Source organism: Aphelocoma coerulescens, chromosome 1 (genome assembly GCF_041296385.1).
Source record: "Aphelocoma coerulescens isolate FSJ_1873_10779 chromosome 1, UR_Acoe_1.0, whole genome shotgun sequence".
Lineage (NCBI taxonomy): Eukaryota > Metazoa > Chordata > Aves > Passeriformes > Corvidae > Aphelocoma > Aphelocoma coerulescens.
The window spans coordinates 9,902,956-9,926,341 of record NC_091013.1 but is presented as its reverse complement, the minus strand read 5'-3'; the positions used below and the strand labels follow the sequence as shown (position 1 = coordinate 9,926,341).

Sequence of the window (23,386 nt, the reverse complement as noted above, 5' to 3'; positions counted from 1 at the left end):
GGGAAATACACATTTATAAAGTGAAGACATTTGAGAAATGTACTCATGGAGAGATCACAGAAAAACGTTGGCCAAGAACATGCTGAAATCAGAGTCATCAAACAACACATCGATTGACAAAGTCAATGAATGGATGAAGCCAAGCAAAGTGAAGCTAAAAATTAAGAATGAGAAGCTTTGTAGTGACAAGTAGCAGAGTGTGCCAGCTGAGTGAGCTGAAAGACTGAGGCAAGTTTTCAGCTACGGAAGGCGTGTTTGTTTAGAAAGGGTGATTACCCAGTGCAACCACACTGCCAAGAGCAGTAATGCACACAGCAGTTGTGGCTGCCTTCCTGGGTGTCTTTCCCAGAGCTACGCTTCAGCCAAACAGAAGCTACCAGGATCAACACATGGGTACCTGTGCAAAATGTAATGATCTGGTTTTTACAGAAGGTCAGATGATCTAATGGTCCTCCCTGGTCTTAAATTCTCTGACTCACACAGAAAGAAGCTGGCAGTGCACAGGAAGAGAACACAGTGCTGCATGAGCCCCCTTGCACGTGTAGTTCAGATCCATGTTCTTCACCTCAGGAGGAAAAAGAAGAGTGTATTACAGAACACAAATTCAGCACCAGGGACTCCCTGCAAATAGTGGCAGGACACTGAAGACTTGAGGCAAATATTCTACAACCTACTGAAATTACTAGAGACTTTTCTTCAAGAGGAAACTGTTGAAAGGCTTTTATTTATTTAAGAAAATGAATAAATGTAACTGTGAAACTTCTCTCCATATATAGAGGACATCACTGGAAACTAACAGAGAGCAGATATTTCTCAATAGTACTTTGGTGACACAGAAAAACCAGACCAGAAAATATTAAGTAACTGTTCTGACTTCTCCACCATCATATCATCTTCCTTGCACCCACAATATAGGGAGAAGATTACAGTATTTTTCTTCACAAATCATATATATTTAGCCTATTTTTGTGGCAGTCAATCACAGCTAGACAAATCTGATCTTCCCTCCTGGAAGAAACATACTTTTTTTTTTTTTTTTTAAGACCGATCATGTTACATAATACCAATACAACTTGATTATTTAGACAGACAGATCTGGAATACATGGCCTTTGTGAAAGCCCTAATTCACAGTTAAAACAAAAAAACATGTTCAACAGCTTGATCTAGTATTTTTTTCTTTTCTAGCATCTTTCAAAGATTTTTACCTATTTTCGGCATTAAAAGTATAGGCTTTTCCCACAAAATATTGCAAAAGAATAACTACCCATGCTAAAAAACCAACATGAGGTTCTCAGGACGTTTAGACTCAACAAATATTACAGAGGCCCGTTGTGAGCTATGTATAGCTAGAAAAATCAAATTTCATCTGCCACTGTGTCAGGCTGCATTCCAAAGTCAGTTTATCACTGCAGTGAATACCAAGATATTTATCTTTCCTGGCCAGGTTAATCTTGTGTTCCATAATTATCATGACTGCCATAAACACCTTCATTCTGTTTCTGCAGTTGCAAGTGATTCCAATTTTAGGGGAAACCGAGCTTAAAGGGAGTTGCTTTTATTTACTTTTTAACTTAAAGGCAACTGCAGAAATTAAGAACTATATTGCATTGGAGATTTATTACTAGACATGTGATGATAGCTTTCTAGTTAATTTTTTAGCCTCAAACTAAATTGAAATCATTACAAGGCTACCACATTTAAAGTGTTTCCTGCAGGAAATGCCTCAAGAGTACTGTGAACATAGCTGGATGGCAGTATCTCTCTGTCTGTTTGTGAATCTGTGGTGTGCACACACGCATAAGTCTTGATAAATTTTCCAGAGTACTTTCTTGGGATTCCCCACACACATCCCATTTCCTTTGATTATATGACAAATCCTTAGGATGCAGCATGTTTTGAGAATCTGCAGGTCTGGCAACTTCACCATCCTCCTGTGCAACACTGCTAAACAGTTTGCAGTTCCAGATTTGGCTCATTTAGAGTTGGCATGACTCTCTTCACTGCATTCTGTAGTTGTGCCCTAAAGCAGTGGAAAACATGGTCAGCCAGGGATGTTTCCTACTAGATGTACTGCCATTCCTAGTGCAGATTATTAGCACCATTCCTATGAGCATCTGCTCTCCTCCTGCTTTGAGTAGGAGAAGACAAATAGCACCTTTGTCCCTGCTTTCAATGACAACAACCATGCAAAATGCAAGGCTCAGAAAACCTGGAGAGACACAGAGGGAAAACAGGAAAAGAACATGACTCTGCCTGGGGACACTGAAGGCTTCTGTGTACTTTTCAAAGGCCAATCAAGATTAAAACCTCTAACAGTTCCTTGTCAAAAGCCAGAGTACGATATGTGGAGCTCTATCAATAGACTGAAAAGTTTCTCTCAGAGGGTTGAGCATATCTTTTAGTTCAGAGGATGCACAAGTTGGAGCAAAACCCAGACTACAAACCCCCTAGGTTTTAATTGTATGTAGCTTGTAGGAAATTGGCATTTCTCACTGCATCACTTTAGAAAAACAAAGGTGAAGAGAATAGACTTTACCTAAACTTAGCAGAGACGAGCTAAATTTTGTGGTAAGTGCAACCCGAGCAAAAGCTGAACAAATTAGTAAGGCTCTGGCTAGTTTTTATTCACAGGGTCAGCAAAGGCACATAGAGGCACAAAAAGGAGAGTTCCCAAATCTTGCTCCTCTCCCTCTTTAGCTCAATATTCTAGAGGGAAGCAAGAAGATACAAAAACAGACAGAATACACCCATGATGACAAATCACTGGAGTACTTCAGAGGTAAGACCCTGACATAATATGAAATACAGTTATCTCATAAGAAGAGGGAATACATGAGTGTATATACATAAGTATTACCTATCAGTGTTTTCTTATTTCAGTTTTTCCAGACTTCCAAAGTCTCCATGTAAGTCTTTACCTCCCTCAAGTGTTTAAGGCCAGGCTGTATTGGGCTTTGAGCAACCTGATCTAGTGGAAGATGTCTCTGTTCGTGGCAGAGCAGTTGGAACTAGATGATATTTAAGGTCCATTCCAATCCAAAGCATTCTGTGAGTATATAAAAAACATTTCTACTTTCCTAGCAAGCTTAGACAAGCTTTGTCTGGACAGTAGGAAGAATAAATTGGAGGCTGTAGATCCATGCTCTTAGGAGGAGATTGAGACAGTCTGACTTGCAGAGTTCTGGGACTACATCACAGGAAATGCAAAATGTGCTTAAGAAGCATCACAGTTGAAGTGGATAAAGTCACCTTTGGCTTCTGCTGCAGAAGTGACAAAATGGCAAAGTGAAGCAAAAGCCCAGTGCCACAAGCCTCATTAGCATAAGTAACAGCAAATTAAGCTGAGAGAATATGACACAATGACCCACAGATTCCCCAGCTGTACTAAAAATAGCTACACAGAAGTAGACAAGATATCCTCCAAATGTGGGAAAAAACCTCCAAAAACAAGGTCTTATGGAATCTAAATCCAAAGAAAACTTCTTTCTCTTTTAAAAAACTGCTCTTGGTAACTTGACAATTCAGAATCAAATAACTACTTCTATGTGTGACACAACATGCAGGGTAGCTCAAAACAAAGCCACATGTTAGTGAAGGGCCAAAGAATGTGTTCAGTTAGAGCTGTCTTTTCTGGACAGAGTCCTTTTCGAGGGGTAATTCTAGCCAGGGCATCAGCAATAGTAGTGAGGGCTGATGAGTAGGAGAAGGGAGTTCAATATGTAATAGAAATTACACAAATCTGAACTCAATCCAAGAGCTAAAGAATTACTAACTTCCACAATTATATTAATAACAAAGTGGGTAGTCTGTGGAGACTGGTCAATTTTACAGAGCAGTAAATGCTACCACAGCTATTGAGTGTGGCTGGGAGGTGACCAAGACCACAAGCACTGCTTATTTTTCAGTTTAAGCATATCTGACACAAGAGTCAATGTGGCACACACAGTTCGAAGTGACAGCAATATACCTGTCCTGTTTGCTTTGCCTGGTTTCAGTCTAATCCTGCACAACTTCAGCTAGGATGACAGTGGCATGCAAAACAGGTTGATGTGATGCACGAAATAGGTATGTCACTTTAGCTTTTATATGAGAGCTTCAACAGTCAGACAATTTCTTTTATATCTCTGGAGAACGATATGCATTAATTTTCATGTAAGTATTAACTACTGGCACCTTCAATCTTGAATATCACCTACAGTAATCATAAAATATAGCATATAAAACATATAAAAAAAAAAGAGTCAAAGTGCATGGAAGATGTAGCAAATATTAAAAAGTAAAAATAAGAGGTGAAAAGAAAATAACATGAAATAAAAGAACACATCACTTTAAAAAAAATGTTAAGTATTGATTCACAAAATGAAAACATAATTATACCTATATTTTATAAAGAATATGGGACCATTAAATAAGTATATTAAACAAGCTCTAGAAAGAAAGCGTTCATAAGGTTAAGAACACTCTCCTTTCTGTAGAAACTGCTCTTCAGGTTCCCTGGATATGTTCTTGCATTTTTGGAGAACTGATAAAGGAAGAAACATGCTTGCCCTGTAATAATCAATATAACATTAGTTCACAGGGAGAAGTCTAGGTATTCCACCACTAATGTCTAAAAATCTTCGAGACAGAAGATGTAGGAAGTGAACTTAGTAGTTCTCACACTAAATGAGGTTACAGCTAAGCTTGGGATGAAACTTCAGACAGGGGCTCTTCCCCTGTAAACCCCAATCTTTCCTGTGTTTCCAAACAGACCTGAACAGAGAGCAGATTCCCAGTGGTGTACCTGGTGACCTTCAGACACTAAGTGTGAGATGCCAGGCTGCTTCACATGGTGCTGGGACATTGTCAGCAATCACATGCACGTGTTGCAGGGTGGTGCAGCATCTCCCTGCCTGGGAACAGCCTTCTGTCAATATTCTTTCTCAGTCCAGCTCCCTACATGTAATGCTGGCTTTCTCAACACTACAAAGTCTGAATCACAAGGACTTTTCCCCCAGAGGACATGTAATATTCAGTGTTCAGAAACACAGAATAAAATACTTGAGTAGGTAAAAGGGAAACAATTAATTCTCTTAATTATTTTATTCAAGGTTTTTTGCTCTCCACCTATCCATGCTCCTGAGGGGAAAAAGCTCAATCACTCTCATGCTGTTTACTTTCCAGGGTTAACAACATTTACTTTAATATTAAACTTCAGGCTTGATCTTAAATGACTGTAGATAGGATTACAAAGGAGCAAATATTTCAGGGTTCGAATTGTCATTTTTTTTCCTCTGACCTGAATGCATGCACCATGAGAGAGCCATGCTGTGAGTCACTTGAAATGCATGGAGAAAAACAAGCATTTTCTAAAAATACACAAAAATGTGTTCTTTGGTGTGTTCTTTAGAACCAAGTAACTTTTCTCTTCTTCTGAACTCTTAAGGGACTCATTCTTCAACCAGTGGTTACAGAAAGAAATTAAAGCTGTTACATTTTGGGTGTGTCTACCGCACCCTTATGAGTTCTCCTGTCAGGAAAAAAAAAAATCTCACTGCTTCATACCTATTGTGGCTTAATAAAGACAATCCTTAAAGCCCTACTCTATTCCTGAAATAGCAGTAGTATTAATACTAGCAATCAAAATATTCAATATTGCAACATGGTAGACAATATAGTATCAAACACCTGAAAGAAGAAGCCAGAATTTAGGAAACTACAATAAGGTAGTGAATGAAATTAATCCTGCTGCATGTATAGATGAGCTTTCTCTTGCTCAATTTCAAGTTCTGTAGTAACTCACCACATATCTAAAACATCGTTCTTGAGCTCATTACTTACTACAAGGAACTGGACTATTCCAGACCACTTGCAAGCACTACCACCAAGACGAATTACTTACAGGTGCAAAGCAACATGCCAGAATGCACAAAGAAACATCACAGATCTAATCTAAAATTGCATCTACAATGAAGATTAACATTTTATTCAAGTAATGGGTTGGGGTAATTTCATTTCTTTGGTTACAAGGAGAGAGAAAGTACTGCCAGGCTTCCATAAATACACTTTGACTGACCTCCAGAAGGAACAGATGAAGACATGAACCCGAGCCTTCTTAATCAGTTTGCTACCTCCTCCCCAAGTCCGTTTCACTGAAGGTAGGAGAGATATCCAAGAAAAGCCAGATTTCTATGGGTGTCTCCACTGAACCCTAACATTCACCTTGATGTTTAAGCCTGTTCTCTAATTTACCCATAAAGAAGCCAGAAATAACATCCACCTCACAAATTTTGACAAGTGTGCCAAAGCCACTGCTGACCTGCTATACAATCCAAAGACCAACAGATAAATAAAAATAAATAGCAAAAACTGTCTTGGCCCCAACAAAAAAAGTGTAGCTCCTTAAATTTCCCAAGTCCTTTACATTTCCTTTTTGTTGAGTTAGGCTTCCCATCCTGCAACCGCAATAATTAAAATAAGGCTTTTCCCATTTTTTAGTGAAATCTTGGAAGAGAAACTCCTGCTCTTTTCCACTCAGAAAAGAGCCTAGGACTATCAGACTGTCAATGTCTGAAGCTCAGAGGGTCAATGGTGGGAAGCAAACCTTTTTGTTTTAAGTTACAGAGTTGAAATCAATAATGAATAAGATAAGATGGTCCCAAGGCAGTGCTCCCTGCATATATTTTATCTTTTTGAGGTTTTTTTGTTTGGTGTTTTTTTTAAGTTTAAACAAGTTTGTCTTGAGACATCAGCAACATAAGGCTTCAGCTGGGTACTCCAGATTGGCTCCTGAACACCTCTGGACAGACTCCATCCCACCTCCATTCACTCTCCAAGCTTACAACCTTCCTTTTACAGACAACCCTTTTATTGAACAACTGCATTGGTTCAAATTTGGATCATGTTAGCAGTGGTGGAAAAGGAGCCCACCCTCCAGAAAACAACCTGTTCCAGCAGACAGCTTCCATCATCCTGCAAATGACATCCTGCTTTTTCCCCATCTGACAGCAGACCCATATGACATTTCTTGACACCTTCTCAACTTGAAGACACAATGTGTTTTTCCTTCACTGATTATCTCAGAATGATGAAACAACTCAAATGCTGTAATAGCTTTTTTTTTTTCCCCCCAACTCTGCTAGGAACAACAGATATTATCTGTACAACCAGTGTGTTGTGAAATGCCACAGACACCCATTTGAGTAGCACCTTTTTTAAGGACAAAAATGGTTTTCTTGTGATTATTTTTATGGCATTTTTTTTAATAAAGTTTTTTCTCTTTTTTTTTACCCTTTTGATTTAATAGCCTGTTGCAGCCACAGCACCATATCTCTCTCAGTTTTCAGTGGTTAAAAGTAAGGAAACATCCTTAGAATTGGTTAAACTCAAGATTTTATTATTATGAGTACAGCCAAGGAAAAATTTTGATAATGCCCTCTCTAGCACACAAATGTAATGCAAGGCATGTTACTCAAATACAATTCCTCATGCCCCTAACCCTAGCTCAGGTCTACACAACCTACAGCAGCTTTAAAATAGTAATAATGCACTTTGTACAATGTATTTTCATCTGTCTTTTCAGGGCAAGTTCTGGATAAATACCTCTGGAGTGACTCTGCTTCAAGTGGAGAGAGGTTTCATTTTATAAGTTTTCTTGTTTTACCAAGTATCAGCTGTGGTCCACACCAACACATTCTGATATCAATTATCCCTAAAAATGATAAAGCTTGAGTCATTATGTTCTGTCAATTTGGAAAGCTCAGGTGGAATAATTCTGTTTAACTTCACTGTGGTGGGTTGGCCTCAGTGAGCCCACCCAGGCTCAACAGGACAGGGGCAGAAAACTGAATGCAAAATCCAGCAGAGACCAACACAGAGAGTAACTTACCAGTTACTGTCATGGGTAAAACAGACTCAGCTTGGGGGAAACTAATATAAATTATTACCAATTAATGTAGAATGGGATAGCAAAAATAAAGTTATTGAAATACCTGCCTCCCATGTCCTTTCTTTCCCCAGGCTCTCCTTAACTCCCAACTCCTTCCCCACCACTCAGACTCTGTGGGGCACAGGGTGATGGGCAATGGGGATGGTGCTCAGTCTGTAACAGCTCCTCTCTTCTGCTCCATCCTCTCCACACTTTTCCCCTGAGCCAGCTTGGATCCTCCCTCAGGCTGCAGCCCTTCAGGAACTACCCACCCCTCTGTGGGCTCTTCACAGGCTGCAGCTTCCTTTAGCGCCGACCCACCTGCTCTGACACGGTGTCCTCCATGGACTGCCTTGTGGATATTTGCTCCAGCATGGTCTTCTCCAAGAGCTGCAGAGGAATCTGTTTCCCAGCACCCTGGTCTTCTCCCTGTTGTTTCACACTGTTTTCCCCTCAGTTGCCATAGGGCAGTGCTTTCCTCTTTCTTAAACAGGCTTGTCCTGAGGCACCATTAACTTGGCTGTGGGGTCAGCTGTGCCCTGGAGTGGATCCATTGGAGCTGGCTGGGACCAGCTGCATCAGGCAGAGGAGAGCCCCTGGCCTTTTCTCATGGAGGCCACCCCTGCAGCCCCCTCCCCTGGTGCCATCAACCTTGCCACCTATACCAAATACAGTCACTTAGGAAAGAGGCATCACCACTCCCAAAACCTCTGTGCACTGTTGACCCTCCACATCTCCATCCAGGGGAGTGCTGATGTGGGTGAGGCCAATCCTTCCCAGTCCCATACCTATGCTGGGGGCACAGAGAATTGCTTTTCTAGTCTTGTCAATGCAGCTCTGTCCAGCACTATCAGTACACTAACTTAAGAGAGCTGGGACTAATAAAATCCCAGAGAACAAAATAAAACTCACAATTTCAGCACTGACACACCTCTCAGTAGTTTCTTTGTACTTTCTCGTATTTCTAAAATTTCAGAGGCGAGGTGTTAAACCAGAAAACTATGCTGCAATACAAACCAAATACCTTGTGTTTTCTCTCCTGAATTATAATACTGCTTTTCTGAAATGGTTGTTCACTCAGGTAAAAACTTATCTCTTGACCTGGCAGACACCAACAAGTTGCATGAAGCAACAGCAGAATAAGTTAGTCCTCTGAATTGACACTACTGTCTTGCCCTCATCTAATTGACTGGCTCGTTTTTTCTCTCTTTCAATGCAGATGTTTCTTCTCCCTCTCCTTCAATTTAGGTGTTTCTATTGAAGTACGGGCTGTGGAGGATTCCCAGTGACTTACCTATCTCTGGCTCACACACAAACTGCAATACCTAATAAGGGTACCTCTGTTTCCATGGCATCTCAGAATCATCAATGGGTGGCTCATCTCTGCACAATACAATTTTCATTCAGTGTAAAATCCTCAAACTGTGAGTACCAAGAATGCCATAAAATGCAATCCCCTTTCTGCTTAGGGTATTTACAGCTTCACAGCCAGTCAAGGTTTGCAGTCATCATTCTGTGCCTGGTTTTCAGGATACAAAGCAGACCTTTCACATTAATTACATATTGTTCCCTAAAGCAAAGCCACTTTTTTGTGTGATTTCTCACATGCCACATACACTGATGTCACAAAATAGATAATAAAGCATTCACATTAAATCATAATAAATCAATAAATGTTCTGCTCCCTAGGCTTAGTTAGGTTTATGAAATTGTGTGCTACATGTAGCCCAGCAGAGCTGCTTGAGCTGCTTTTTATTTGATGGGTCAGCCAGGTCATGCAGAATATCACAGTAAATACCATTTTCACTAAGGACTCATTAAGGAAAAATTCATCTGCTTGTTGCCGGAGGAATAACCCTAATTGGTTCTCTTCAGCAGTTTACCACTTCCCTACTGTTACAGGGCCCTTATCATCTGCACTAACACTTTGTCTAAGGCTGATGATTCAAAGTCACATTTAGGCCCACGTAGTTCACCAAACAGTGCCTGTAAGAAAAGTGTGGGATTAGCTATTATGACAGATAATGAGGTATTACTACTTAAAGCACGTTTAGCTTGCTAAAGGAACTCAACAGAAATTAAAGAATGGATTCTCTGAAGGAAGCAAACCATATCTGACTTTTCGCATTCTGAGGGCATATGATGGTGCTGGTTTCACTTGGTATATGGAGCCAGAGTAAGTCAAGAATTTTCAATTTTTGCTTCCCCATTACATTCTTAAATTAGTAGCCTAAGAGTCTCCTCAAAACCCTCTCTGTCTTAGGATTTGTTTGTTCTTAGTTCAGGTAGCATCATAACTGATGGCTTACCTAATCCTCATAATTTATGAAGTTTTGAAAAATAACACAGCCTGGGAATAAATATAATAAACTACTGGGATTTATCAACATCTTTGACATACTTTTTGTTCCTGGCTTCTGCAGAAATACATGAAGAGACATATGCATACAAAGATTTAATAACACTGGCTGGCAATTTATTTAACTATTTTTGAAATGTTTTGCTGAGTGCCAAATTCATATATAAGATAAAAATCCTCTGTGCCACTCAGTAGTTCAAAACAAGGCCACTAAGAAATGAGAAGTCAGTAATTTTACTATTAGGTTGAGAGTCATCACAGACACTAAACCATAAACATCTTAAAGTTCTTAACTACCTTAACTTCCATCTCCAGTCACTGAATATTTCAATGGTGCCAAAACTAGTTCATCAAAGCATCCAGTTTAAAAAATTCTTTCCATTATGACTCAGAAGAACATAAATATAACATCTTTCATGTACATGAAGTTGTTTAATACCTTTTCTGCCTTGTTATCAAACCTGATTCAGTCACAATTCAGGGCTTGCAGTGACTACTGAAGACAACAGGTTGCATATTTCACTGTTTGCAGTCCTTACCAACAGTGAATGAAAACCAGCCTCAGATTGCAAAGTCTTTTTTTTTCTTTTTTTTGGTCAAAACCCTTAATTTAAACAAATTGTTGAAATTTCAGCTCGCCCTTTGAAATGTGGTCTTTGTACCTAGGGATATTTGTTAAATACCATTTGGGACCATTAATATCAAATTACAGAGGAATTCCCATTAAAAATGATATTTTGTAGTAAGAGGAAATAAAGATGTGTTAAATATGAGCATAGTGTGGGAATATTCAAATGATTTTTGTTACAAAAAAAGATAAAATGACGAACTTCTTCCCCGTATCAGTGCTTTATTTTTTGCAAAAGCAAGTGTGACCTGCATAATGGCTGTCAAAAAATAACAAGCTGCTCATAAAAAGAAAGTCTACAGAAAGCAGCATGTGGTGGTTTTATTTAGTGTGGCTTTTAAGTTTCAGGGAAACAGATCAATATAAGTGAGCAGAAGTGAATGCTAAAAAAATTTGATCCCATGAAGAAATTCCTCCTGCTCTTTATTCCTAATCATCAGAAGGACACAAAAAGGTGAAGGTGAGACTAGATATAGATTAAGAAAACACAAATTTCAACTAGCTTAATTTTTGTTCAAATTTTTCTTTAACTTTTTCTGATATTTGGCTTTCCCCCGTTGTGGCAAGTCTTGGGCAGGAGTGAATGGAGGAGAAGGAAAAAAAAGAAAGAAAAAAAGATGAGTCTTGTCAGCATTGGTCAAAACCAAGCATATGTCCTTGACCATTTCAGTATCTTGAGCTTCTGTATCATCAGGCAAGTCAGAGAGCTGGTTGTGCTATGTGCAGGATCTTTAGGGAAATGTAAATGAAAGAAACACCTTGTAAAGAACAGCATCATAATGTAAAACACTAAGCTGGGTAACTTGAGGCTACTAATGAAAAAAACTGTGTGACTGATCTTGATTTCCTTTTCTGATTTTCATTTTTTAAGACTAAGATCTATTCTAAAGATAACAAAAGCCAAAGAAACTGCAGTGCAGCCAGAAGTTCCTGATTTTTATAAACAGGTGCATCTTGCATCCTTATTCTGATGCACAGATGCTCAGACCATAAAGAAAAATTTAGAAAGATGCAAGCAAAACTATTATTACTTCCATTCTTCCATTTCTGGTAAAGCCCTGATTTCTTTCACACCTCCATTTCAGCTCTCCCTCTTTCATGACTGCATCACTGGGTCTGTCATGTCCAGGACATTTCTGCAAGGAACAGCTCCTGTGTTCATATCCTCCGTTCTGCAGCAAATCTCATGGACATTTTGGAGCTAAGTGGCACAGAGCAGGAAAGATGCAAGACCACTTGTACCTTGTAGTTTAAGAAATCATAGAATAGTTTGAATTTTAAGAGACCTTTTAAAGGTCATCTGTTCCAACCTGCAACATCTTCAACTAGAGCCCCATCCAACTTGAATGTTTCCAAGGAAACTTGGAAAGGTGGTTTCCACCACCTTGCTGGAAAACTTGTTCTCGTGTTTTACCTCTCTCACTGTAAAAATCTTGCTTTTTTAATCTAAACTTTTCCTCCTTCAGCTTAAAACCATTCCCCCTTGACCTATCACTTACATAACCTTGTAAAAAGTCCCTCCTCAGCTTCCTTTTAAGTCCCCCTTTGGTACTGGAAGGCTTCTATGTGGCTTCCCCAGAGCATTCTCTTCTCCAGGCTGAACAACCCCAACCCTCTCAGCTTGTCCTCACAGGAGAGGTGCTCCAACCCTCTGATCATCTTCATGGCCCACCTCTGGACCCGCTCCAGCAGGTCCATGTGTTTTTTGTGTTGGGGGACCCAGACGTGGACCCAGTACTCCAGGTGGGATCTCATAAGGGCTGAGTAGAGGGAGAGGTTAAAATACATGGTTTCAGGGATATGAGCTTTAGTAATCTGTGAAAAAAAAACCCAAAAACAAAACAACAAACCAACCCAAAAAAGCCCCAAGCTCTATAGGGGTGGAGAGAAAGGATACCCTTTCGCATTTATTATCAAATATGTCCCTCCCCAAATTCTTAGTAATTTTAATTCTGTTACACAGTATGAATAACTAAATTAAAAACCTATGAAGTGTGAATTCTGGGTTTTGAAGGACAAAAATATTTCCCGCTTTGCTGATATACTTAATTTATTAATACATTTTAGATGTATGTCTTAGATACATATGTAGATGTAATATGTCTTTGTATAAAGCTTTCTGGCAGTACGTAACCAGATGCTCAGGAATATCCCTTGGACAATTTGACTTCCACATGTGCCTTTCCTTATGCTTTTCTTGCAAGGTGATTACCATTCATTCATCAAATGACTGTCTCATGGAAAACCCAAAGCCTCTTCATTCTTCACCTTATGTTTAATTTCCCCTCCTCCTGCCCTCTTCCTCATTCTAGTGGATTTTTAAAAGGACAGATTTGACTGATAGAAGGAGTACATCTTCTTTTTCTTCTAGCTTACCTTCTCATGACCTTTACCCAAGATGGTCAGACAGTTCCCCACACTTGTGGGTATTTCCCAACTAAAATTTCAACCTTCTTCAGGAGGAACCACGAGCTGAGTGAAGCAGCAAGTGACCAGCAGCAGGAAGCCAAGAGCTGCTACACTACACATATCTTTCTCTTGTCAGAAAAAAAAGTCAGGATATGCCAGGATGAGCTCATTCAGAGCCAGTCCTGGGGTGCTGGTGGACAGAAAATGTACAGAAGCAGATATGGCAGTACTGACACCATAACACATTTCAAAGGCCTTGTTTCTGGTTAAGACTCTCCATTAAAATAAACTTTTTTAAAAAAATTAATCATGGCCTAGACACAACAAAATATTGAATGATTTACAAAACTAACAGACTTCGTCTCCACCACGCTGATCTCCTCCCATGCTTCTGCTGTTGAGCTCAAACTGCACAGCTCATAACCAAAAAGGTCTCTTAAGGTTGACAGTGTAGCATTGCTTCTTGCAAGGCTTCTCCAAAAAGCACTAGGTCCTTGTGCAATTTGATTTTGTATGAACAGGACCATTCTAACCCTCATGTCAGTACTAAAATTATAAGTTTCTATTAATAACATTCAAAAAGGTCAGTCTTCAGTCTTCTAAACTTCATTACTCCTGGAGTGTTAGGCGGCTGTCATTTCCCTCCTCCACAAGCTTTTCTCACTAACTTGAGAGTCTCCCTACCCTAATTCCCTTTTATTCCTGTAAGAGCAAGACATTGACTGAACTTGTGAGTGCTTCACTTAACAGAGGTTGATGGGAATTATCATTGTTCTGCCAGACTGCTCCAGCCCATATCCTTAATCTCTGTTTTTGCCTGTCATCTCACACTTCTTATTTCCTGTTTTTTCCTCTTCAGTTCATGTAACCAAGTATCAACATACACCCTGTTTTCTGTCTCTTCTTTGCAGAATTAATATATGTACCACACCTGAGGTACATATCTGTAAATCTGTGTGGAAGTGAGTGTATTTTTCTTGTGTTGTCACACTGCCTAGGACTACAGATTCCTTACCCTTGACTAGGATTAATAACCAGAATCATGTGAAGGAGCACATACAACCAGATTCCACCTCAGTCAGTAAATAACCTTCCACAGTTTTCTTAATTATGTCTGGCCAACATGTGAGTGACAACCGTCTGTGCCCTTGCACACCTTTTAGAACACCCTCCCAAGAAGAGATTTGAAAACATGGGTCCTATATCTAAATATAAAGTGAAAGATGTCAGCTCTATAAATTACTTCAGGAAGACAGAACGGAAGGAAGATTTAAATGTAAGGATGAGATAAAATCTGTGTGCATCAGGCAAAGGATGTACAGATACACAACTGGATATCTGCATGTATCTATAGTAGAAACATCTGCTGGTTCTTATTGCTGCTTCTCTCTTCTTTTTCTATTTCTGTTCATTTGCTTCCCAACCCTCTTTATTGAATGTAGATGCTCTTTCCTTATTATTATTTTTCATATTTGATTACAAGTTTCTAAGATAATAAAAGGAAAGGAAAAGGAATATATGGTTTCCTCTAATCCCATCAGATACAGACTTTCACGACTAAGTTTCAACTCAATTCTTAACATTTTAAATTGTTATTTTTAATAATAAGCATTATATACAGGGGCTTGCTCATTAGACGGGCCTGTATTACTGTAGCTCTTTTTATAATCAACAGCTGGCTCCACCTAGTGTCCTATTAATTCATCAGTGAAAGAGAAAGCTAAAACCAAATACTAGAGAGAAAACAGAAACAAACTATAAAATCATTGTCAGCTGGGTGATGGGCACAGACAGCATGAAGTTACAATTACTGGCGTCACAGAGAAAAGACCATTTTAAGTAACTACTATATGGTGATTGCCAGCCAGCACTCTGGAGACATGAAGAGATTAAGGAGCTTCAGGAGTATAAATATAATATATGCAATATAAAACAGTTTTACTGCTACTCTGAAAAGGAGAATGGCACTTAAGCTGTTTATAGGGGTTACTCTCTCACTGTTTCACCGTGATCAACAATGACAAATTGTGGTTAGATTTAACTGACCTTCTATGAAACAGAATAGCATTTTACTTTTTTGTCATCAAAACCACCGAACTATTTTTGGCTATTCGTATCCCCCAGTGATCCTCTCTGTTAATGAGTACATCTCCCCTCCCAGCAGTTACAAAATCATTTAAAATGCCTCTTGTAGATGATCAAAACAGGGAAATGCTCAAGCTAAATAACACTAGCTATTAGTTTTACTGATCTTTACATTCAAACTTTCTAAAGGCTGGTTCACTGCTGTGTATCTAGAAACATCTATCTTTCTAAAACTGTTACAGCTTTACTCAGCAACATTTAGTGTTTAATAGCCTTATCCCTGTCAACAAGACAACACAGAGCACAGACAACAAAGTAATTTAAGATAAAGTCAGAAAAGTGAATACCCAGTTTGACAAGAGATTACTTGATTATCACCTCGGAAAAAATGATGTATCTAATGAAGAATGGAGTTTACATAGAAGAAAGCATTTTGCAAAGCAAAATATTCCAACTAATTTAACATAATCATAGCCTGTGAGCTATCAAGCAATGTTTGAGTTGTTGTTTAGCCTTCAAATAGGAAGAAAGAGAATGCCTTACATTTACAAAGCACTACTTTTACTTCTTACATTGAGGGCGATCCACTCTGATAAAGCTGATGTCTGTTTTAAACCTGTTCATATCACCTGTTCGGAGCTGCGTAGCCGTTTCACCCTAGTGGTGATAAAATATATTTCAATATGTACAGTATACACTTACTGACTGTTCACTGTGACAGAGAGGGAGGATATATGTTGTGGGGGGGGAGAGGTGGACAGGAGGAAGGAACATATAGTAAGACAATACCTACACCAAAGCAAACACCTGTAAATTTTCTCAAACTCTCTCAAAATAGTTAAAAGTTCTGCTTGTGACCCATCTAAAGTATTCACAGCTAAATTCAATTATTATATGAAAACCTCACAGTGCAACACAGAACATGAATTTAATAAAACACACACAGAAATGCTCTCTAATGCTTCCAAAAGAAGAGAATACTCAAGTTCTCAAGTTAAGCAGCTACTGTCATTTCTCATTAACAGCTTTCAAAATCCTGTCTGAAACAAGTTGATACAGAGAAATTAAGAGCAGTAATCAAGTGAGAAATGATAGACCAGCTGGGTAGGCATCAAGTTGGCAAAACGTGAATACAGTTCAATAGCTGAAACAGATGCTGGAGTTGTTAAGAAACCCTGCAGGAGATATTGATGTATTTTCTTTATGTAATGCTGAACAACCGGGTAAATGTCAAGAGCTAAAAACTGATGGGGAATAAAACCTATTGTAAAAACTAACTGTAAAGCAGAGACATGCAATAATATCTTTTTATTATACCAGAGCATTCAGTACATGCATCTTCATTTCCTTGGAATTCCTCAGTATGCCAATATATCAATCAGAGCTTGCTAGTGAATCAGAGGGAGCTTTTCCCAGTCTTGTTTCACATTTGTTTGTTTCTATCTACCTGAGGCTTCACAGACTTAGAAAATACTTTATTCTTCAGTCTCATCCTAACAGAGCACTCTCTTTCAAGCAAGCAATTCCCCGAGCTTGGAGGCGAGCAGGAAAGAAAGAGTAACACAAGCATAAATGAAACTGCAAAATCCATTTTGCACGAGGAATTTTGTTTTCAGAGTTTCAGAACCTCAGCAACAAATCCTCTGCCATCGGCGACAGCTCATTCTAGCATATGCTTTGTCATGGTCACTTTCTAATTACATTCATAATGATGCAATAGCTTTGATAATCCTACCTTCCATGCCAGCTGCTTTTCTTGTCACTCCATCATGCCAATAAGTTGGCTGCCGTAACAAATCAAGATAGTGCAAAACAGCATCTTTCCCCTGCATCTGTCATCTTCCTGAAAGCATTCTATTACTGCCGACTGCTGGGAACCAGAAAGTCTATTTGAATTCCAGCAGCTCCCCTTTCGCATGATTCAAGTTAGGTTAGGTGGGCATGCCTAACATGATTCTCTCCATCATTTATTATGCAGCTGCTACACCGTCGGTGTGGTAACCACTCTGACTTTATCTGATACGTCAGTCTTGCAAACCTCTACCTCCGTGCAAGCCCACGAGCCACAGAAGCATCTTGCATTTAATGAGCATTCTCCCTGCCTAAAGAGAGTGCATCTGTAAATCTGTTTCAAATCCTGCTGCTTGTATTGTCCTCTAAGGCTGATGCAAATGTTTGAAGATTTTTTATTCTTGCGGTTTTTTCTCTTCAGAAAGCTCTTCATGCACGCTTGAATTATTCACGCTTCAGCTAAACATTTGCTGATTTGTGTCCAACCAAACAGCACCTTCCCGTTGAAACTCTCTGCTCGAAAGCTACTTCTGAATAACAGTGCTGTGCGTTCAGGCTCTCAACTCTGTTTCATTTTGAACATGGCTTTTATAGCTACACCTCGACAAATACATTTATTCTTTTCATGCAATGAATGGCTGTCTAATGAGGGAGCTGTACATTTTTAAGCAATTTATCTAAGCCTATCCGTAGATGACACTTGCTTTTTGTGCTTTATACATTTTAACGGTAAGTGGATAGCTCTGTTACAGCATCTTGATATTCTTAAAGTGGTAAGAACACCACCATAAACTGCTTTTTGCCGGTCTGTGGAGGACACTTTCAAATGACAGAGTTTGCTTAACTGCTTCTGAGTATCGTGATTTAAAGAGATAGGGTTGTTTTGTTGTTTTTCTATTTATATTTTCTGTTGAGTGGGGGAAAAGCATGCTTGCGTCAGTGATTTCAGAAGAATATTAATAGAAATTGACATCTACACATCAATCATCCTCCAAGTCAAATTAGCTGTGTCTCCTCCCACCACTTCTGCCTGCAGTTCAGAGTCAAGGCATTTCATCTTTAATGCGTCTGGTTGCTCCTAAGCTGAATAAACAACCACAACCCCACGGTGGAAAGTTTGAATTCCTGGGAGAGAAAAAAGGGACAATTCAATAGAGGCAACAGCCTGGCTTAAACCTGATAGTTAAGTGAAGTAGTGAGGGAGAGCAAGGACTATCGCTGCAGTAATACCTCCTTCCTCAGCCTTTGCACAATGGCAAAGGAGGAGAGAAGAAGGGGAAAAGGGCAGAGTCCCCCAGGAAAGCTTTCCCTTGAGGCAGCTGCCAGCTCATCACTCACCAGTTCTCATATTCCCAGCTCAAAAGACTCACAGGGTTTTACTTAAGCCTCACTTCTTTACTCAGATTATATGTGTTGAAATTTTCTGTGGTTTGCAATCCCTCCCCACACAGATAGTCCCTTTCTCCCCCACAATTTTCTAACCTCAGTTAAGTTCCTCAAGCTCTTGGCTATGAAAAACAAGCTTGAACACATGAACTCAGGGTAGATCCAAGTCACAGAAACTAAACGGTGAGGGGGACTGGGGGGTGGGGAAACCAAATACACAAAAACCAAATCAAGCAAAAAACCACCAAACAAACAAACAAAAAAAAACCCAAACCAAAAAACCTAAAACAAACCAGGAAAAAAGGTAAGAGGGCTTCCTATTTTGAAAGAAAAAGCAGAAATAAAAAATCAGAACATCTGATATCTTCCTCTAAGGGGCTCCCACAGGGGTGTTATCAGTGGGTGCCTCCTGCACAGCACTAAGCAGAGACACTGGGCAGAGGGGCAGGCTGGTGCCGGGGCTGCTGAGCGTGAGAGAGCTCCCAGCCCTTCTGGGAGGGAGCTGACTCCCTGCTCCCACCCACATCCAAATGGCACAGCTGACACCTGAGTGAGCGAACATAGCACGGTGCCGCTTCTATATGTGACACTGTATTTATTCCTAGCATGCTGCCAGAAAATGCCTTTTTAGAGATTTCATGTAAATAAAGTAGAATTACTACATCTGTTCCTCTGTCTGTAGCAGCACATATCACCAAGCTAATTTTGCATTCAAGACAACAGAGACAGTCCTATCATATAGTTGCAAAGTGCACAACTATAAAGTGTCTATCTGAAAATACTGTCAGCTCCTTTTTGTTCGCAGTTCAAGTCATTTCTGAAGTGAAACAAACCAGGCAATGAATGAGGACTGACTTTGAAGTCACCATCAATTCCAAGTACATAAAAGGATATGCTTAATATTTCACACTTCTAGCTGCATTACAATTTCTAAATCATAGACACAGCAAGAAGGAATTTACATGGTATTTCACAAAAGATGAGTTTGAGCACAAAGATCATATAGCTTGTAGTGGTGGGGAAGATCTAAAGTACCCAAAAAATCAACATAGCTTAATTTTTTAATTCTGTGAATTTTATGATGTGCAAGGTTATAAATGAAAATATCCAGAAAAGTACTTCATATATCAGTAAGAGAAATAATAATTAAAAGAGAATGGGAGCATCTGGTATAGCATAAATATACTTTAGAGAATCCTATCACCCCCAGATACCTCAGAAGTATGAAAAGGAAGAAACAGACAAAAGAGGGGGAAACGAGGGAATGATGAAAAGTATTTCCAGAGAAGTAAGCCTGGCATTATGGGGAGGACCCACTGTGGTTTATCATTCAGTATTAATGCCCTGCAACACAGCATACAGTGGATGAGATTTGGTTTAGCCACACAGACATTCCCAGACAGATCAGGTCTATGGGGAGTAGTAGCCATTTTTGTGCCGGAGGAAAAAACAAACAAGAAACCCAAAATATTTTAATTACTTTTTTTGGAGGAGAAGGAAACTGAAATATACCAGTGTTTGTATCTTTTGTGTGCACTAGCTGTATAGAAAAACAGCTCACAGACAAATGGAGAATCTGGGAGGAGAAACCAGTATCAGTCATTCTGTCCACATACTAATAGGCCAGATTAATAGCTGGCTTTTGTCTCTAGCTTTTCTGCATTTTTCTGCAAAAACAACAGCCATGGTTTCTGCATATTGTAAGTGGATTCAGCATCTGCATAGATATAATTATAGCAACCCACCCATATGGAATGAATTGCTTTAGAGAGAAAGCTCCATGGGTAGCGCTCCCAGAATCTACAATAACACAAATACATAATTTTTTGTCTTATACAGAACCGTCCTCAGTTTGCAAAAACCAAAAATAAATGACAAGTGGAAAAACACTCATCAAGTGGTATTCTGCTTTTTACAGTACTGAAAACTCAGTAGGCAAAGAAACTCCAGCCTGTTTGGATAAGAACTGTCTTCCTATTCCATCTACAGCTTATGGCAAAGATATGTCTATTTGTTTTAATTGTTTTACTGCTACTAGAGTGACTGATTGGTGCATTCAGGGCACTTGAGTTTGATTGAGGTGGTGTGAGCACATGACAGTGATAACTAAGGTACCTTGTAGAACCTCTTCTTGCTGCCATTTCTTTTTTATTTTTGTTTTACTCTTTGGAGCACTGGTGATTCTGACTAAGCAAGAGTAAATAATGGATCACTGATAAATAGGAAGCAAGCAGATTGGCCTTGACCTTCAGCTCTACATGATTCTCTACATAATGCACTCTCTCTGGTAGGCAGAAATGAATGCTGATTTTGCTTAGCAAAAATTGTTCATTTGTTTTGCTAATATATCTCCTGAAGAAAGTCAATTTCTCTTCCCTTTTTCCCTGCCTCCCATTATACTTAGGTACTTCATCCCTCTCCCAGTGAACAACTAATTCAATCGATCAATCATGCAAGAAAATACCATAATGATATACTGTGCATGTTTAGATTAATAAATGCCTCCAATAAAAGCACTGGAAAGTTTGTTTGGATAACACAGACAGGAATTATGAATTATTTCTTACTGTTAATCATTCTGTATTAACTACTTCTCAATTACAGGATTTCTGATGTATGACTATAAAAGTAATCTGTCCATAAAGAGTCACTTTCCAATATAGTTAGACACATCAGTACTTTCATTTTAATGGCAGTATTTCAGTCATTTAGAGAGGATAACTTCTGACAATTACAGCAAATGCAGCTTTGACTGCTCAGGATTTAAAAAAATTACTACAGACAAGTGTATGAAAAGCTGAAAATGAAAAATGGGTAAAAGTAATATCTCTATAAAATAAAAGGCCAGTGCCACCATCCTCTCCACATGGATGCTTACAAGCCCTGAGACTCCAATGGAAGGGTTCAGAGGCCTTGTCATCCAGACAGGACCACTGTGTTGGCCAGAGAGACAAGTTTCAGATGTGTATGTCTGAAGCCATCCAGCCAGGCACCTGACAGACATCACAGGAGCTGAAACTTTCAGGGATTTAAAAATTTTTGCTCCTCTGCACCACAGCTTATCCATTTATTTTTGTGCAGAAGTCATCTTTGTTTTTTTAACTGAATCTCAGGTGTATGAAATTCAGCTAAGTTCAGGCATTTGTCATAAGATGAAAGCTCAAAACACACTTATCTGAGGATGTTTTAAGAGGACTCCTGACCAATAAGAAATAAGACTGATCCTGTGCATGGTAAAAAAGTTTCTCAAAATTTTATTACAGATGTACTTACAACAATAATAAGCAGTGGTTTCCTCAGCAACCCCAGGATTTCATATTACAGGACATAAAACAGTTATTCATAAAAAAATGCTACAGAAACAGTTCTCTGAGATGGCAGAGCACGGCACACTAAAAAGTGGATACTCTACATCAATTCTGAATATTGCTGTGTGATATAGTCATCTGAACACTGCTGCAAACGTGGATAATATAATCTCTCACATGCAGAAACTATTGAGGATTTTTAATGTCAAGCTCTGCTTATGTCTAGAGATAAGCCAACACACAGTCTACATTCGGTTCTCACATAGCATATGTATTTCAATGACACTGAATTTAAAATAGTAGATTCTAGCAAGAAAAAATAAATCTAGTTAACTCATTCTCCAAATATTTAACACACATCAGGAAGCAGAAACATACAGTTTCCCTATTTAACACTCAGAGGATTAGTGACCTTGAACTCTTCAGCAAATGCTGCTAACCTTCCTCCTTAAGCAAGGCCTATATGTGCTGTTAGCACCAAACTGAACAATGACATGAAGCTCATGCTAATTACAGAAAACATGTATTTTCTTCTCTTACAGCTCATTTTAGATCAGACTGAATTGAGCTACACAGCTTTAACCTTCTTCAATTTGTACCTTTACTTCTTTGGAAAAATACATTGTTCAGCTGTACTGGGCTTGAAATAATTAGACTTAAGCACCTTAATTTGTTCATTCTTTCTACAGCTGCAGTCCATATATAAAATGATGTATAACAGATGTAACAGGAATTTAAAAAAAAATTAAAAATAATTAGTTTCAAAACAAAACCAAACCACCCAGATCAAGCACACACCTTACAGCCAGCCCTTCTGTGCAGCCCCTGTGGGTTAATACTCAGCTCACTGTGGCTTTGACTTCATCAGCACTCTCATCTGGTACAGCTCTCCAGCAGAGTATTCCATGTTTCTCTCAATTTTCCACAAACACAGATGATTGTCACATAAGCTAAATGAGGGAACTAGTTCAATAGCAGTTGGTCAATAAATGTTTTGGAGATGGCGTGCTTTGAAATGTGTTCTATTGGTTACTTCTACTGCTACTGCATATATATTTTGCTTTAGTGGTATTTCCAATTCACTGTATCGGCTTTCTGATGGATCATTAACCAGCTGGCAATGTGCATATGACAGCTATATGTAACGAAATTAATTAAAGCAAATTCTGCCATATTCCAAATCCCTGTAATAGCTCAAACTTATTGTTTCTTTGCTAATTTTTTTCCTAAATTAATTACTTAAGTTGTTTGGGTTGTATTAGTATTAAAGAGAGACTTGTGATTAATCTTGCCGATGAGACTGCAGCTGCTAACACAAATCCAAAATCTCCAAAGATGGCAACTGAGAGTCCTTAACAGGCAACACTTCTTAAGGTTTTGCCTTTCAGTTGAGGGTTTAAGTTAAAAGCCCAGGCAACTCTGTGACACAGGTTCATTGAAAACCAGTAACTGGTTCAGAAAAACCCTAGCCATTCCCTCAAATAACAAACCAAACACCCCACACAGGGAGAA

At 39.0% G+C, this 23,386-nt stretch overlaps 1 protein-coding gene and 1 long non-coding RNA gene across 7 annotated transcripts in view; both read right to left on the bottom strand.

Annotated features, from left to right (window-relative positions):
- DMD (dystrophin) overlaps positions 1-23,386 on the bottom strand; it is a 1,181,986-nt gene that overhangs the window by 1,056,643 nt on the left and 101,957 nt on the right. The window lies entirely within an intron of this gene.
- Positions 760-8,373, bottom strand: LOC138117858 (uncharacterized). Its single transcript, XR_011154893.1, has 3 exons — positions 8,230-8,373; positions 7,584-7,692; positions 760-2,022 (listed from the first exon to the last, which is right to left on the bottom strand). It is a non-coding gene; the product is annotated as an uncharacterized lncRNA (long non-coding RNA).